The 18,446-nt window shown below is 46.0% G+C and overlaps 1 protein-coding gene across 1 annotated transcript in view; it reads right to left on the minus strand.

Annotated features, from left to right (window-relative positions):
- Window positions 1-18,446, minus strand: part of MARK3 (microtubule affinity regulating kinase 3) — a gene marked incomplete in the record, with an annotated part of 2,430,063 nt that overhangs the window by 1,213,147 nt on the left and 1,198,470 nt on the right.

Genomic DNA, 18,446 nt, shown 5'->3' on the forward strand with positions numbered 1-18,446 from the left:
CAACATTCCAATAAAGTGAAAGGCATGCAGGGTTTCAGGTTTTTCTGTTATCGATAATTGTCACTTTTAATGAGAAAGGTACTTCTACTATGCTTGTGAATCCCTAATCTTGACATTCTGCCACTGTTATTTTCTTTTTAAATTCTTGAAAATGTTACCTGCCGTATACCCTTTTAATATCCTTGAAAAGTCTGATATCTACTACATCCCTCAACACCATTCTCTCATTTCTGTCAGCAACATGACTTCATACCCTTTTGCTTCCCCTTCCCTGCTCCCTGGTTTAATAATCTGTTTTTTCTCCAGAAGTTTTCAAGGAATCCTACACTCTGAAACTTAAGGCACTACTACATTTCATTTGGAAAATGTTTTGTATAGATGACTAACCATAACATCACATGCTTTACTGCATTATACAGATATTCCTAACAAGGACTACATGTACAGTTTCAATAATCCCTTTTTAATTGGCAAGATCCACTAAGCTGCATTTCTCATTGTGCCAGCTCCAATGGCATACAGGGATAAAAGCCCCGACTACAATGCAGGCAACCACAGACAGACTAGCAGCTTGGACACCTGTTGGAACTAGTATCCGGATAAGAGGAATGATGTGGCTAAGTCAGCTCATCACACTTCAGGGAGAATGGATGCGGATGCGGTCTTGAGCCTGGGGACAACCTGCAATAAAATACCACATGGTAATAGGTGGCCACACAGAGGTACCACATTGTAAAGGGGCAGGACCATTTGATTGCTTGCGTGTAGATGCTTGTATGTACACTGAAGCATACTAATGCACACCACCCTCCTGGACACTTCAGGCACACACAAGTGATGTTGGGACAACCACAAAACCTGGTCCTTAGTACTTGAATGATGGGTCTCACCCATGGCAGTCTTGACTATTACCTCAAGTGAATGCATGAGCAGCAGGGCTCCCATTCCAGTGAAAATCCGCTACAGCAGCCAAGAAGATGTTGATCCAAGTGAGAACAAGCAAAACAAACACCATCTACTGGTAATGAATCGTGTCTATACTTCCTGGTCTCATTTTCATTCTTTTCATCCAAAGTGACTTGTACTTCCTTAGTATCATCCTTTGTTTTACAATAGTAACACGGCATCCAAATCCAATGCTAGTTTACCACCACATAATATCAGCCAAACAAGTCCTCCTGCCATTCTGATGTGAGAGAGATCCATACACTAATTTCAGAGAGTACAGTGAAGTAAACTTACTTTAACAGTAGATTTCAAATAATCACGACTGAGGTTGCCCAAGCTATACAGGTTATATATATCCTACTATGGTTATAACAGCTGGCCAGCTTAAGCTTCAGGGCATTTTCCATATGCTGAAAAAAAGAAGTCATGTACTCACCATAATGTTCCATTTGAGTAGTTGTACTTCATTTGTCTTCAACCTGTGGGTTATGGAACCGTATCGGATCCGAGCCGGCAACGTTTGCTAGCATCTGCTCAGAGGTCCAAACTCCTCCCCTTACCCATAACACACCTTCACTGTCTTCCATCCCCAGATAGAGTTTGCTGAACCTTATGCTGACAACCAGATCTAAAAATTTACTTGTGACCTATACTGCAGCCTGATCATATGCCAAGGTCCAGGAGAAGGAGGGAGGGACGGTTGAAGACAAATGGTGCAACTACTCAGATGGAATGTTATGGTGAGTACGTAACTTCTTTATCTGAAGTAGTTTTACTTCATCTGGTCTTCAGCCTGTGGGACAGAGTCCCCAGCTACTAGACTCCTGGGAGGCCGTCATGGAAGGATATCCCAGAGCACCAAGGAACCAAAGGATGCTCTCCTTCTGGAAGTCTAACTCAATTTGTAGTGAGAAATAAACATATGAGATGAGGACTAAGTAGCTGCAGAACAAATATCATCCAAACACACTAGACCAAAAAGCCACAGTAGCAGTCATGGACCTAGTGGAATGAGCTTTCACCTGACCTGGAGGAGACATGCCTCTGTCCTTATAGACTTGAAGGATGCATGAGGAGATCCATCTTAGCAATAGTGACCTTGGAAACAGTTTTCCCAAAAAGAGTTTATAGGAGGATACAAACAATTGATCAGATTTACCGAAATTTTTTGACCTGTGTAAATAGAACCATAACTGTCTATGAACATCCAACAGGTGAAGTTTGTTTTCCATCTTGCTAGTAATATTGGGAAAAAACACAGGCAAATTGACAGTGATATTGACTGGTGATGCCACCTTAGGAAGAAAGGATGGATTGGTTCGAAGTGAAAAATCACATAAGGAACTTTGATGGACAAGGCCTGTAATTCTGAAACCCTTTTGGCAGAGGTAATAACAACCAGAAAAGTTATTTTCCAAGATAAAAATGTTATATCTGCAGTTGTGACAGGCTCGAAAGGCGACCAAGGCTTGAAGAACCATAGTAAGGTCCCATGGGGGAACAGGATCTTTGACCGGGGGACGCAACAAAAAAGTGCCTTTAATAAAGGCTTTACACAGTCTGGAAGAGGCTAAGGAGGCAAAATTCTCGCCCACATGAAAATGAGAGATGGTAGCCAACTGAACCTTGACAGTAGAAGAACTAGCTCCGTGTTGAAAAACATCAGCTAGAAAATCAAGAACGGCAGAAATAGGAGCCGTGAAAGGGTCTAAACTCCTTTCAGAGGCGCAAAAGGAAAACAGTTTCAACGTGCTGCAATAAACTTTCCTGGTCGAAGACTTATGAGCAGACACCAGAATAGATCTAACAGAGGAGGATAGTCCAGGAGTCCTAGCAATCACGGGAAGTGGAGCAGCCAAGCTGCAAGCTCCAGCCTGTCCAGATTCAGGTGAGAGACCCCTGAAGGGTGTGAAATCAGATCCTAAATGGGATCTAGGATCCAAGGCGGAGCCAGAAAGCGAGACCATAGGAAGGGAATCCATATCTGGTGAGGCCAGAACGGGGCAATGAGAATCACTCTGCTCTACAGGTGACGAGCTTTCTGTAGAAACCTTGGAATTAGAGGTACTGGCGGATAAGCATACAGAAGACCAGGAGGCTAAGCATGAACTGGAGAGTCTCTGGGGGACTCCCCCAGCAGGGGGGTTCACAGCAAAAAAAATCGCTGCACTTTGCGTTGGAAGGAGATGTGAAGAGATCGCAGCAAGGTTGACCCCATTCACTGAAGATCTGCTCCGGTATTGCCAGATCCAGAGACCACTTGTGAGGCATCAGAATGGTCCAGCTTAGCATGTCCGCTAGGATGTTGGACCGTCCCGGAATGTGTGTTGCAATGAGAAAGTGATCGGTGGAGATCGCCCATTTCCACACACTCATGGCCTCTCGACAAAGGGGGGTAAGATCCGGTCCCTCCCTGTTTGTTGATATACCAGACCACAGACATGTTGTCTAAATGAACTGCAATCGTTTCCAGAGGAAGAAAGGCATGAAGGGCCTGCAACGCTAGAAGGAGCACTCTCATCTCTAGGGCATTTATGTGCAAGCTGGTCTCTATGGAGAACCAGAGGCCATGGACTGTCCTGCCTGAACAATGCCCCCCACCCGAGTTGGGAGGCATCTGTGGTCACTGTGGCTTGGGCCAGGGCTGGAACAGAGGATCGTTACTCAAATGTCCAGAGAGCACATCCACCATATGAGGGATGGCCGACAGACTCGACTGAGTTGAATTGGATGTGCCAAAGGCAGTTCCAACAGGGACCACTGTACTGCTAAAGTCCACTGTAGACTTCTCATGTGTAACCTGGCACAGAGAAGATTTTATGGTTACCACCATTGAGCCCAAGGCCCTCAATACCAACTCCGCCATTGGGAGATGAGAATGGCAAATCAGGGAGACATGCATCCTCAGGTTTTGAACTCTCGCAGAGGTCAGGAAGATTGTTGACTTAAGAGCATCTATCCTGGCACCAATGTAATCTATCACCTGTACAAGATCTAGAAAAGATTTCGATGCATTGACTGTGATCCCCAAACACAAGGCAAGAGTCAGGAAATAATCCCTGGTTTGGGAGAGTAGATGCCTAGTGGGAGCAGTGAGGAGCCAATCTTCCAGGTATGGAAAGACCTGAATCCCCTGAAGCCTCAAGTGAGCAGCTACCACCATCACTTTGGTAAACACCCTAGGGGCTGTGGTGAGACCAAAGGGCGGGGCTCGAAATTGGTAATGATAGACTCCTAGCCAGAAGCGGAGGAACCTCCTGAAGTTTCTGTGCATTTTTATGTGACAGTAAGCATCCTGGAGGTCTAACAAGCACATCCAGTCGCTCTCTTGCAGGTGCGGCATGATGGACTGTAATGTGACCATCTGGAACTTCTCTAGCAAATGACAGGTTCAGGGTAGAGAGGTCCAGAATGGGCCTCAAATCCCCCATTTTCTTTGGCACCAAAACGAATTTGGAGTAGAAGCCTGATCCGGACTCATCTGGGGGAATGGCTTCGATGGATCATTTTTCCAGCAGCTTGGAAATTTCCTGTGCTGCTGCCTCCCTTTGCATGGGTAGTACGGCTGGGAGATTTGGGGGAACCCAAGAAGGGGCTAGAGTACCCTCTGGATATGATCTGAAGCACCCAACAGTCTGTTATATACTCCCATACCGCTAGGTGCAAGGACAATAGTCCCCCAACTGTCTGCAGAGTACAGCAATTGGGCAACCCTTCAGGGTTGCTGCCTGGGTCTGTCCGAGAACAGTTCTTGACACCCAAAATTCTTTGGACCCCCTCTGCCTCTGGGCCGGTGTCCATTCTGTCCCCCCTCTGCCTCTGGGGGAAGAAGAGCCCCAAGTGTCCCGGGAATACTGTGACTTCTGGAACATCTTCTTTTGCTCTCGCTGGCTTCAGGAAAAGGAACTTTGAGGGTTCGAGAAGCGGATCCCAATAGCAGACAGTGTCTTCCGGTCCTTATCACTCTGGGCTAGTGTCGCTGACGGTCTTACCAAAGAGAGTAGAGCAGTCATAAGGGGCACTGACGAAGGACGCCTTGAAGGGTTCTGAAAAATCACAACCTGAGCCAGGCGTTGCACCTCATGGACACGCCAGACCTAGCCGTCCTAGACGCTCCTTCCACAGCATGCCAAATTCGCATGGACATATTGGAGACTGCTTTCAAAGTGGCCATCCCGTGGAAATCGAAGCCTTGTCCTCCTACGACATGGACTTGGGGGGGGACTCCTCCAGCTCCTTTACCAGGACACACTGGAGTCTGGTGACATGGCCCAGGTAGTTCAGCACCCTAATCGAAAAGGCAGCTGAAGCATAAACCTGCTTCCCTATGCAGTCCATCATCTGCGACTCGCGGCCAGGAGGATGAACAGAGGAACTCTCCAGAGCAAATTCCTTCTTCGTGGCTGCTGCTACCACCATAGCGTCTACGAGGGAGCCCTTGTACCATGCTGTTCTATTGGGGGGGGGGCTTAAAATTGTGTGGTCTTTTCAGGATAGTTTCCATGGTGTCCGGTTCCTTACATGCCCATGAGGTCACCAGATCCACCAAAGGATCCGTGGGAGGGGACTCCTAGGAAGTAGATGGGCCCGTGCCAGAAGTCCCCAGGAACACAGACTTGTCAGTAGATGGTTTGGGGGGCAAACCAACCTCCCCCCGTTGGTGTAGAATTTCCATGATGTCTCTCCAAAGGACAAATCCTCGGGAGGTGACGTAGGTGAACCTTCCCCATCAGCCAAGTCTGTCTCCTTGGTGAGGGACTCTGGGGGAGTCCAAGTGCCTCCTCTTGCACATATGCTTGCAAGGTTCCTCTCTGGTGGGGCTCTCCGGAGGGACCTTGCAAGCCACTTGTTCCTCAGGGGGAACAGTCTGGGGCTCCTCAAACATGGGCTGTCCCTCTGGTAAAACAATGGGGACTGTAGACAGAGCAGAGGGGGTCTGGGTGGTGTCCGAGGGGGCAGCCAGGGGTCTCGATCCAGTGGAGAGTACCCTTTCTACCATGCCAAACCCAAGCGAACCTCCTGAGAAACCAATAAGGAGGCCGGTCTCCCCGGGTCCGAGAGAATCGAAGCCAGGCCCGAAGTGGACGGAGCTCCAAGGGACGGAACTTGGCCCGGCAAAGGTGGAGCCTATGAAAAAAGCTCCACTCCCTCGGATCAGACACCCAAGCTCCGGCTCAGAGCGGCTCGGATCTCAGCTGGTCGTATCCAACACACTCCAGGCAGCTGTCAGCATAGAGGAAACCGGTACTGTTGGCACCGACCTCCTGACCAAAGCCACCCTCTGATCCGAATACTCCAAACCCGAAGGTCGGATCAGAGAAGGAGATATAGGCTGGAAAAAGGGAAGCGAGCTCCCCCCTCCAGAGGGGGGCTGGCACTACCCCCATCTGGATCTGAGTATGGATAAACCTCATAATTTTTTCCAGATCAATGTTAGACAAGGACCGGTTGGACCATGACGAGGCCACAGATACTCCAACCTGGCGGGTCAGGGCACAGAGGCCCGAGAAGCTGAACAGGTCTCCTCCGGCTCCTGGGAGAACCTCCGAGATCGGAGCCGGGGGGGGGGGTCATAGATCCGTGGAATGTTTACAGGTGAAGTGAGGTCCGGAGTCGTCCTTCGCTTTTCCCTAGCCTTAGACTCTCTCTCCCCTCTCTCTACCCCTTTTTTGCTCTGCTGCCACAGGCTTTAGTACAGGAGATAGAGTCCCAGCCTGGGCAGGGCGGGGGTGACCAAGGGAAGAGAGGAAGGACAGCCAGAGACGAGGAAACAGACTCTGAAGAGGGAAGAAGGCCTTTAAAGGTGCAGGGTTTGAAGCCCGCACATATACTGCAGTCCACACTCAGATGGGCCACGCCCAAGCACAAAACACAGTGTGGCCATCCGCAGGGGATAATTTACGGCCACATTCAGTGCAACGCTACAAGATTTTCAGCCATACTGTCAGTAGAAAGAGAACAAGAAAAAAAACCTGTTCCTTTCCTACTGGCACGTGCGCGGGCACACACTCCCACAGTCGTACACAGAAAGGGGGGGGGGGCAAAAATCCACACAATACAAAACTACTCTACTCCAACACTACAACTAGACGCACCAAGCGAGGGGAGGAGAAAGGGGAACCTAAACTAACAGTGCCCAACAATTTGTTGAGAAATAAGAAACTCAAACGTTTTTACCCACTTGACAAAGTTGGGGCTCAAGAGATCATCATGCAAAGCAATTCGCAGCAAACGAGATCTGGGGATGGAAGGCAGTGGAGGTGTATTATGCGTAAAGGGAGGAGTTTGGAGCTCGGAGCAGATGCTAGCAAAAGTTGCCAGCTCAGATCTGATACAGATCCGTAACCCACAGGTTGAAGACCAAATGAAGTAAAACTACTTTAGCTCAGTCAGCTCAAGGGAATCCATGCTGCCTTGATCACAACAGTCCAACAGAACCTTTGTTTTTTCTCGATCTTTAGTAAATCCTATGAGAGAACAGGAAGTGAAGGTTAAGGCATACAGGAGCCACCTTCTCCAATGAAAGGAAATGGTACCAGTCTTACATGTCTGAGGACATTAATTCTGTAGCAGAAAAGAGGAAGTTATTTGTTGTGGATGGAGGCAAACAAGTTATCTGTGGGATGCCCCATTTATGGTTTAAGTCCAGGAAGATCAGTCTTCAAGGAAAGATGCCCACAAACTGGATGTTGATCTACTTAGTAAAATGTCAGGAAACTGTCCTGTGAGGTAACGTAAATGGCCTGAAGGCACAGGTTTGCTTTTGTGGCATGATCCCATGCCATAACAGCCAGCCTGCAAAGCTGGTATGATCCACCGCCCCCCCCAGCTTGTTTATGCTGCCTGTAAAAAACCCGAGTGGTTCTGGGGTCCAGTATTGACAGGTCTACAGGGCTTGCATTAGTGCCTACATCGCCAGTTTGAATTGTTATAACCTCAGATTGGGTGGCCATTGACCCAGGAGTCGTCTCAGCCAGTTTACACCTCCAATGCAACATCTGAAGCACCTATATGAAATTCCTGTTGCATTTGTAATTTAAAGGCAGGCATAGGTTGAGGTATGTAAGAGATATCCACACTGGAGGTATGTCAGAGATATCCACCACTGGATTTTTCTTTCTTTCAAGTAGGTGAGGAGGAGTTGCATGGATGGGCATGCCACGACCAAATGGATTTCAAGTACCACTGTATCTTTCTCAGGTGTAGCCTAAAGAAAAGAATCCTAGTTACACTTGCAACCATGAAACTTATGGCCTTCAAATTCTCTTGCAGTGCAAGTCTGAAGAGGTAGAGACGAAGTAACTGGTGAGCTCTGGGATTCAAGTCCTTCCAAAGGCAGTTTCGACAAATGCAAATAATCTGAAACCAGTTCAATGAAACAGCCTTCAGCGAATATTAGAAAAGCTTTTGCTGGGGGCAAGTCCCCCACACACCCCCCAAGTGAGGGGACACCAACTCAGAGGTTACACAACAACAAAGAAAAAGGTAACCTCCATTTTCTAAGGTGGTTTTGGCAAACTGGCTTCAGTTTCTGTAATTGCTGAAATCGCCTATGAAAAACTGACAAGCTTCCGACCGCTGTATCTTCTCTGGGGGCAGGAAGGTCTGCATGACTTTGGTATCCAGTCTACAGCCCAAGACAAGTAGATAGGTTTTGCATTGGCTCCAGAGAGGATTTCTTGAAGCTGCTCAGGAAAAACTCAGTCTTTGGTGTACAGACACAGTACAACAGAGCAAAAGGGTTTGTGGAGATAATAGCCTGTATAAACAGGTTGTTCAAGTAAGGGGGTATTTTAATTTCCTGAGTCCTGCAGACAGCAACGATTGGAGATGGAGACTTTCTGAAGGCACTGGTGGCAGCAGAAAGTCCAAAAGACAAAGCAGAGAAAGTGTGACAAGTAAGCTGAAAACCTCAGTAATTTCATAAAGGAAGGGTGGATCATGATGTGGTGGTAGGCATCCTTTAATGTCCAAGGACACACGGAAAGCTTGTGGAAGAATTAAGGGCAAGAGAGTTTGGATAAAAAGCATCTTGAAAGACGAGACCTCGAGAAAGGTGTTGAGAATGGACAGATCAAATATAGGTCTCCATTCTTCTTTTCTTGGAACAAGGAAGTCTTAAGTAGAACCCTTTTCCCACTGTTGTGGCACAGGTCCTATAGTGCCTTGGTCAAGCAGGGTTTGTATGATAGGAGAGTGCAAGTTTATCTGATTGTGACATGGGGATGGGGATGCCCTTGAATGGAGGGATTTCCTTCCAAGCCATTATGTAAACAAGTTCAATAATGGAGAGGACCCATTTGTCTGGTAACAAGCTTCCAGTTTCATAAAGAGGAGGTTCTTTTTCACGGGGGGGGGTGGACTATGGGAGGAGTACAAATGGTAGTCCGGTTGACTTAAATGGTAGGGAGGCCTCCCAGATTTAGAGTCCCTGTTTGGTTTGTCATGGAATCTTTTCTTTGGAAGCTTCTAGGCCTTGAGAGTGTCTGTTACCTGTGGGTAAAAGTGGGCTTAGCAGGGTAGTTTCCTCAGTACCCAGATATCAGAGAAAGGAAAATTTGTCTGCAATCCTTCATTTTCCCCTGCTCTTTTGAGGGTTTAAACTGGCAGTATCAGGGCTAAATAGATACCTATTCACGGGAGAATCAAGTTGTTTAAGTTTATTACCCTCAGGGAGGGAGTGGCAGCAAAGCCATGCAAACCTTCTAATAAGAGATCCTGTGGCAGCTGCTCTGGAGGAGGCTTCCACTGTGCGACAGTGCATTTGATGCTATTCTTCGACATGTGAGGCTTCAGCAGTGACAGGCCGACTTGTTGACTGGTCTTACCCATTGTGGCTAAAACTTTAAGTTGCTCAAAATATGCAAAAAGTATTTTGTCATTTCAGTCTGATAGTTCACAGCTATGAGGGCTTGGCTGAAGAGGTTGTGTATCTTCTTTCCCAGTCTATTGGTCGCTCTGCAGTCTCTCCAAAGAGAGGGCATTATCTGCAGGTAGAAGTTAAGGCAGCTTTGTCTGTAGCCACAGAAAAGATGGGAGGATGTGCCAAGGGGTTATTGTACAAGAACTTTAAAACTTCAGGCACCTTAAAGAATCTATCATGCTTTTTGGGAGCAAGTGGTTGAGAAACAGGAGCAGTGGACACAGACACATTGAGAAAGGCCTCCAGAACAGGAAACAGAGGAGTGTCTGACTAGCAGGTTCTAACACTTTTTTGCACATCCATATCAGTTGATTCTCATTAATCATGTTCCAAAATAGTCTCACCAAATGAGCCTCGAACAGAGAAATCAGCAAAAGAGCATCCTCATTATCAGAGGCCCCTTAGTACTTCGACACTTGAGAAGATTAGGGCCAAGGAGTGCTCAGGTCCAAATAAACCTAATCATGCTCAGAAAATTCTAGATGCCTCTTGTGACATGACAGCAAGACCAGATGAAGCAAAGGACATAGGTACGATTGTCATAATGGCCTTCAGTATGCCATGGGACAAATCCATCCACTCCTTTTCCTTGGATGTTTTTGTGGGAAGAAATTTCATGAAGGAAGGGAGATCAGGAGGTGGGATGTCTGCTTTCACAAGATGTGCTGGTTCCAATCCCTTGATAATTGACCTTGGTATCTCTCCTCTAACCAAAATGTGCTGTATACCTTTGGATCCTTCAGAAAAGTACAGTTTTGTACCTACCATAAATGTAGATGTTCGAGGATCCACATTGCTGCAGTCATAACCTGTGGGTAGTCCGCTGTCCTCGGTCGGCCCGAATACCAAAGAGCTAGGCTGGCGTCGGTCATTGTCGCCTAGAGCTGACGTCAGTACGTAGTAGTACTTAACCGCATGACCGACGCCATATCCTCAGTCTTTCTTGCCCCAGATGTCAGAAGGCCTAAAAATGAAGGCCAGAACTAAAGTAGTAAAAGCCCAACAACCACTAGTGTGGAAATAAAGAGTATCCCAAAAAGAAACCCAGCAACCACAACTATAGAGGGGAAGGAGGGAGGGATAATTGGACTGCAGCAATGTGGATCCTTGAACATCTACATTTATGGTAGGTACAAAACTGTACTATGTTCTTCGTCTCACATTGCTGCAGTCATAACCTGTGGGTAGAATCCCAAAGCAAAGGAAAAGGGAGGCTGGCAAACTACAAAGCATTAGGAGCTGCTAACATGCCCTGTAAAACTGCAGTGGCAAATCCAGCCCTGGACTTGGAATAAAGAGGGAGATGATAATGTTTAGTAAAAGTGTGTACTGAACTCCAAGTAGCTGCCTTCAAAACATCCTTAGTAGCTACACCCCTTAGAAAAGCAGTAGAAGTGGCAGTAGCCCTAGTAGAATGAGGTCTGATTCCAGCAGGAACATCCTTCCCATGATGAGAATAACAAAAAGCAATACAATGACCAATCCACTTTGAAATAGTCTGCTTTGAAACAGCTTTCCCTTGTGAATTCAAAGCAAAAGAAACAAATAACTGTTGAGTCTGTCTGAACTCCTTAGTTCTGCTCAAATAGTAACGTAACTGCCTGTGGATATCCAAAGAATGCAAGACTTTTTCCCCTTTATTTTGGGGATCAGCATAAAAAGTAGGCAAATGAATAGACTGGTTCAAGGCCACATTAGAAACCACTTTAGGCATAAAAGTAGGGTTAGTTCGCAAAGAAACTCTATCCTTATGAAATATCAAAAAGGGTTCAACTACCATGAGTGCCTGCAATTCAGATACCCTCCTAGCAGAAGTAATGGCCAACAAAAAAGCAGTCTTCCAAGACAAAAACTTCAACTCAGACGTAGCTGCAGGTTCAAAAGGAGGTGAAGTAAGTTTCGCCAAAACAAAATTGAGATCCCAGGAAGGAGTAGGAGCTCTACGTGGGGGTCTTATATTCTTTGCCCCTCTAAGAAATTGTTTGAACAAAGGATGAGAAAATAAAGGAGGGTCACAATCATAGTGAGCAGAAATGGCTGCAGCATGAACCTTCACAGAAGAGAATGACAAACCCTTGTCCAGTAATTCAGTAAGATACTGTAGTGCAAAACTCAAATTAGGCACTGAAACACCAAAACCCTTTGCAATGCTCCAAAGAAAAAAATCTCTTCCATTTATCAGCATAAACTTTTCTAGTGCTAGGTTGTCTGGCTTCCAAAATGACATTCAAAACCTGTTGAGGAAGCTGAGACCCCACCGGCTCCATCACAGAATACTCCAGACTGTTAGATGGAGGGACTGCACCTGAACATTGAGAAAATGATTGTTTGACTGGGACAACAAATGAGGAACCTGTGGCAGAAGCCAAGGAGGCTCCTGGATTAAACTCCTCAGCAGAGGATACCAATGCTGACGTGGCCAATCTGGTGCTATTAGAATCATGCAAGGCTTGTCCTGCCTGACTTTCAAGAGTACCTTGGGGAGAAGAGGCAGAGGAGAAAAAGCATAAACATGAAGGCTGTTCCAACTGAAAGATAGAGCATCCACTTTCCAAGCATCTGGGTGGAACATCTTTGTGCAAAATTTTGGAAGTTGAAAATTCAGTGGAGAAGCGAAAAGATCTATGTCTGGAGTTTCCCAAGCCACAGTCAATTGTTTGAAAACCTGAGGATCCAGTTTCCACTCGTGGGGATCCACAATTTGCATGCTCAATATATCTGCTAGGGAGTTCTGATCTCCTGGCAGAAACCGTGCTTGAAGATTGATTCGAAAACTCAGAGCAGTCTCCCACAAAATCATTGCTTGCCTGCAAAGAGGGTAGGAATGGGTTCCCCCCTGCTTGTTGATGTACCACATGACTGTTGTGTTGTCTGTTTGAATCAACACCTGTCCCGGCTGAAGCAGGTCCTTGAAGGCCATCAAAGCAAATTGAACTGCTAACATCTCCTTCATGTTGATATGCAAATGTAGTAGTTTGGGAGGCCACATGTCTTGTATCCATTTCCCATTGAAGTGTGCTCCCCAAGCCAAGTCCGAGGCATCCGTCGTTAGGATCTGACTCGCCTCTGGTCGGGTCACAGAGAGTCCCTTATTTAGGTGACATTCCTGAGCCCACCACAAGAATTCCTTCTGGATGCAAGGTATAATCCGAATGACAGTGTCCAAACCGTGGCAGTGTTGAGTCCACATACTTTTGAGATACCATTGTAGCTTCCTCATATGCAATTTGGCATTGGGAAGTACTAGAATGCAAGATGCCATGAACCCCAAGGCTTGAAGGACTGTCCTTGCAGTTAGCCTGGACATTACTGATAACTGCTGGAAGTAAAGATGAAGAGTTCTTTGTTTGTCCGGGGTCAGAAATGCCATCTGAGAAGCTGTATTCAGTCTCACACCCAGAAAGCACATGTCCTGAGAGGGTACTAGACTGGACTTTATTTTGTTCACAGAATACCCTAGGCACCTTAAAACTGCCATTACATACTGGAGATGTTGTAGTAAAATGTCTTTGTTTTGAGCAAGAATCAGGCAATCGTCCAGATAAGGGTAAATTTGTATTCCTCTCTGTCTGAAGAAAGCAATCACAGGAGCCAGAACTTTTTTGAATACCCTGGGCGCAGTAGATAAACCAAAGGGCAATGCAGAGAACTGATAATGCGAAGTACCAGCCCGAAATCTCAGGAATCTCCTGCAACTGGGCCTGATAGGGATGTGAAGATAGGCCTCTGAGATCCAGGGTTACCATCCAGTGATCTTTGCCTAGCATAGGCAGAAGTTGTTGTAATGTTAACATCTTGAACTTTGGAATGTCTAGGTAGGTATTGAGAATGGACAAATCCAGAATTGGTCTCCAAGTGTTTCCTTTCTTTGGCACTAGGAATAGACGGGAATAAAATCTTAGGCCTACTTCTGACGGAGGGACCACCTGAATTGCCTCCATCTGCAAAAGCAGAGAAATTTGCTCCTGAGCCTCCAGCCTTTGCTGAGGAGGCACATCCGGCATGCCTTTGAAAGGAGGAAGTATGTGAAAATAAAACTTGTAACCTTGATTTATTATATCCAACACCCATTGGTCCTGGGTGACCAAATTCCAGTTTTGTTTGAAAAGTCCCAACTTTCCTCCTAGAGGAGCTGCCAGTAAAGAAGGGTCTGGCAGCGGAAGATACAGGTCATTGGGTCTGCTTACGAAAGGACTGACCACTACCCTCACCAGAAGACTGTGCAGGAGAGCTCCAAGTCCTAGGTCTGAAAGAACCCTGAGCGTGAGCCCTGCCTCTACCACGTCTAGACCTGCCCTTAGACTGATAATACGAAGAAGGATAAGACCATCCTCTAGCAGGCCAATTCCTACTAAACTTAGGGGGCTGCACCTGCATAAAATCCTTGACCGTCTGCATAGACTTAGCCTTATCTTCCATCTTTTTCAAAACTGATTCCACAGGAGGGCCAAAAAGTACTTCAGATTGAAGAGGAGCATCCAAAATCCGAGCCTTAACATGCTCTGACAAATTTTGATCCTTAAGCCAGGCATGTCTACGAATAACTGAACCTGTAGCAGCCACCCTGGATGAAGCCTGAAGAGCATCAAAACCACACTGTAAAGAATGTTTGCCAACTTGATCTGATGCATGAACCAACTCCTGGAGCTCCTTACACTCTATACCCTCAGATAAAGCATCCACCTTAGAATTCAATTGGCCTAACAAAAAATTCTGATACTTCAGCATATGAAATTGGCAATTCAAAGCCCTCATAGCTAACGTCGAGGAGGTGTACACTTTTTTCCCCCACCTATCTAACGCTCTAGAATCCTTATCCAAAGGAACTGGATTCTTAGCCACAGAAGCCCTAACACCCTTCGGACCTTGAATAATAGTTTCCGGATCAGCTCTAGGACTCTTGCACAAATACTTATGTGCTTCTGGAACTCTGTAATACCGGTCTGGCTTAACAGGGGCCGGAGGCAAAGAATCAGGATTAAGGGAAGATTCAGAAAAAACATCCTGAACTACATCTAAGACAGGAGGAATAGCCAAGGGCCTATGTTGTGGCAGAAACAAAAATTCCCTAAGCCTTTTCCGAGAATCTGAAAAATCTTGACCTTCCCACTTGAAATGTTCCCTCATGGAATGTAAAGTCTCAGAAAAAGAAAAATCCTCTGGAGGAGAAGCAGACGGACAGGAGTCCTCTGCATCCGAATCTGAATAGGAAGGGAAATCCTGAATTTCTTCAGCTGAGGATTCAGAGTAGTCAGAGGAATGATCCATTCCCTCTAAATCCGCCTCCACCCTAGGCCACTTCTCTGGGGGGGGGGGGGAGCATAGAACCCCTGATCAAAGTAATCAAGTCCTCTGCCATTTTCAACATATGCTTTTTAGGAACAGGGGCTGGAGAGCTAGAACTATGACCAGGGCCAACAAGACAAGGTTTGGCCTTAGCATGGCCTTTAGCCACTGAAGTAGAAGGCCTAATAACCTTTTGTAAAGCTGGAACAGACACCTGAGAAGCACCCTCAGCCTGGCCTAACTCCTGAGAGGCCAACTCCTGTAAAAGCAAAGGTTCCCCCTGGGATACAGCCGAACCCTCGGCAGGATCCACAGATTCAACCGGAGGCTCCGTAGAACCGGCATCCGCAACGGACGACTCATCCGGTTTAGACCTTAAAGATTTATCCTTACGCTTTTTAGCGGTAGCGGGCGTCGGCGGATCCGACGGCATGTTATAGTTACACAGTTTACCAAAAACAAGCCTGGCACAGTCTAATCTTCGTTTAATGGTGCGCTTATTAAATCTAGCACAAAAGAGACACCCAACCACGTCATGCTCAGGCCCCAAGCAAGGAATACAGAAAGAATGATAATCCCTATGAGGTATCTGCTTCCCACAAGAAATACAATTATTAACTTTTTCTGACATCCGGATAACTGAGGCAAGAAAAGGCAAAAATTTCCCCAACGGGGTACTTAGCCCAACTTGGTCTTCTGTCTGAAACTCGATAAATGAAAATTTCAGAACGCCGAACGGCACTTGCAAACGCTGCCTCTGCTTCGGACCATGCAGCAAGAAAGACTGAGGATATGGCGTCGGTCATGCACTTAAAGTACTACTACGTACTGACGTCAGCTCTAGGCGACAATGACCGACGCCAGCCTAGCTCTTTGGTATTCGGGCCGACCGAGGACAGCGGACTACCCACAGGTTATGACTGCAGCAATGTGAGACGAAGAACATCTAAGTGGATTCCTCCTTCTCACCACTATCTAACATCAATAGCTCCAGACGTGCAAACCTCAGACACCATGCTGGCCCTTAGGTGGGGCTGTACTATCAGCCATCTGAGCAGGCATCTGGTGTACCGCAGGTTCCGAAACATCAGCATAGGCCTCAAATTTCTTCAGCATAGGCAGGACAATGGGTGGAAGGATCCAGCACCTTAGTCTGGGCAAGGTGCTTAAGAAGCAGTTTTCAAATATGTATGGAAGGGAAAACATTGTACCAAAACCCCTCTGAATGCAAGGAACTGGCATATTGTACAATTTTTATAATTGTGCTGTAAACAAGAGAGGCACTGGAAGTGGAGATCCTTGTAGAGAATTTGCCAAGCAATCGCAGTTTTCTCTCCTAGCAGATATCTAACAAAGTACCAAACAGCAATACAATCAAGAAAATCAAGGAAAGTTCCCCAGCAAGGCACTTATGTGAATCAGTGAAGGCCCGCCTAGTCTCTAGTTTCAAAATCACCCTTAGCTGGCCTCTTTTAAACACTCGTACAGCAAACTTTCACATTACCAAATAAAGGGCCTGTAATTATGAATATGCACCTTTCTAATTTCCCCGTAGCCAGTCTGGCAGACTGGAGGCTTTCTAAGTGTCTCAAGATATCCATGCTCAATGACAACCACTTAATCCTTAAAGAAACATACAGTATGTGAGAGATGTATACACAGTCAATGGAGGCAAAGCTCTCACATACAAGTGGGAGAAAAATCAAAAAAATGCTCCACCCACCCACACATAGTACTGACCTCACACATAAAACAACTTTTGCTGAGGCACTTAAATGCAATCTTCCCAAATCCACAAAGACCTCCCATAACACTGCCAGCAAAAAATTACCCTACATGAACCAAAAAGAAAGCACTCAACAAAAAGCAATACGAGTCTAAACATACTTCACATCCAATAGAGCCTCAACTAAAAAGCCCATAAGGCAAGCCAACACACTACCCAAGATTCTAATCAGAGAACACCATCACACGACACACTGATGCCCCACTCACCAGGCTCTACAACAGTTATAAACTACTCCAAGGCAAGCTACCTCTAAGTGACACCCTCTCAAAATTCCAAGCCCTTCCAAAACCAGATAACACTGCAACCTATGCGGAATTGTTCACAGAAACTCTGCACAACCATGTCAATGGTAGCATACAGGCTGCTGTACCTACCAGAAAACCGAAACAGACAAACCCACCCTGGTGGAACCCAAAATGAAGCACACTGTATAACAAAAATATCACAGCTGTAATTAAGGAATAGTAACACCCAAACAGGTAAAATCTCTCTCAAACTAGACAGTCAACTAGGCGGGCTCATTAAGTTCAAAAAAGCCAATTTTGAGTTAAAGATGGGTTTCCATCCAAGGACAACCACAAGGCTTTTTTTTTTTTTTTTTTTTTTTTTAGTAATGTCAGAAAAAAAAGGGTGGCACACAAGAGTGTGACAAACTGGCTGTAATAGAGCTGTAGCAAATCTACTGCTGACAAATTTTAGTTCCAACTTTACCCCTCCCAGCCCACTCAACCCTAGCTACATCCCAAGAAATACAATCCAATATATTCCCTCTAAATAAGGAACAGGTCCTAGATACTCTAAGAACAAAACAATGGGTGGCGATAACCCAGGCTGCCGTCTAAATATCCTGAAATATGACCCATCAGAACCACCGAGTCACTATTCAACCTTCGCCTCCAAACAGGCTTTGTGCCACATGCCCGGAGAAAGTACAGTTGTGTACACTTACCATAAATGTATACGTTTGTGTGTATTCACTGTTGCAGTCATCACATTTGGGTTATCTGCTTGCAGTAGCCCTCAGTCGGCCTGATTATCCAAGTCTTGCGTCCATTACTGTCATCTTCCATAACGTCAGGTAGTCAGGGGTATAAAGCATGCAGCCGATGCAATTACATCAGTTTTTCTTGCCCCAGATGTCAGGTGTCCCCATAATGGGAAGCAATTATATATATACACAAGGTTACACCTCCAACAAAAAAGCAAATACACCAAAAAGCTTTAAGCATAGTAAGCAAGAATAGAGGTATAGCCAACAGAAGTTAGGGGGCTGGAGGGAGGGTAACTAGGACTGCAACAGTGAATACACTAACATCTGCATTTATGGTAAGTGTACACAACTGTCCTATTTTCTTCATGTTTCACTGTTGAAGTCATCACATTTGGGTAGATTCCCAAAGCTAAGGATGGGAAGAAGAAATTAGATAGCATGAGGACCAGCTATAACGCCCTGAAAGACTGCAGTGGCAAAGCCAGCTCTGGATTTAGAGAAAATTGGCA

Source organism: Protopterus annectens, chromosome 6.part0, assembly GCF_019279795.1.
Source record: "Protopterus annectens isolate FY-2018-M chromosome 6.part0, PAN1.0, whole genome shotgun sequence".
Classification (NCBI taxonomy): Eukaryota; Metazoa; Chordata; order Ceratodontiformes; family Protopteridae; genus Protopterus; species Protopterus annectens.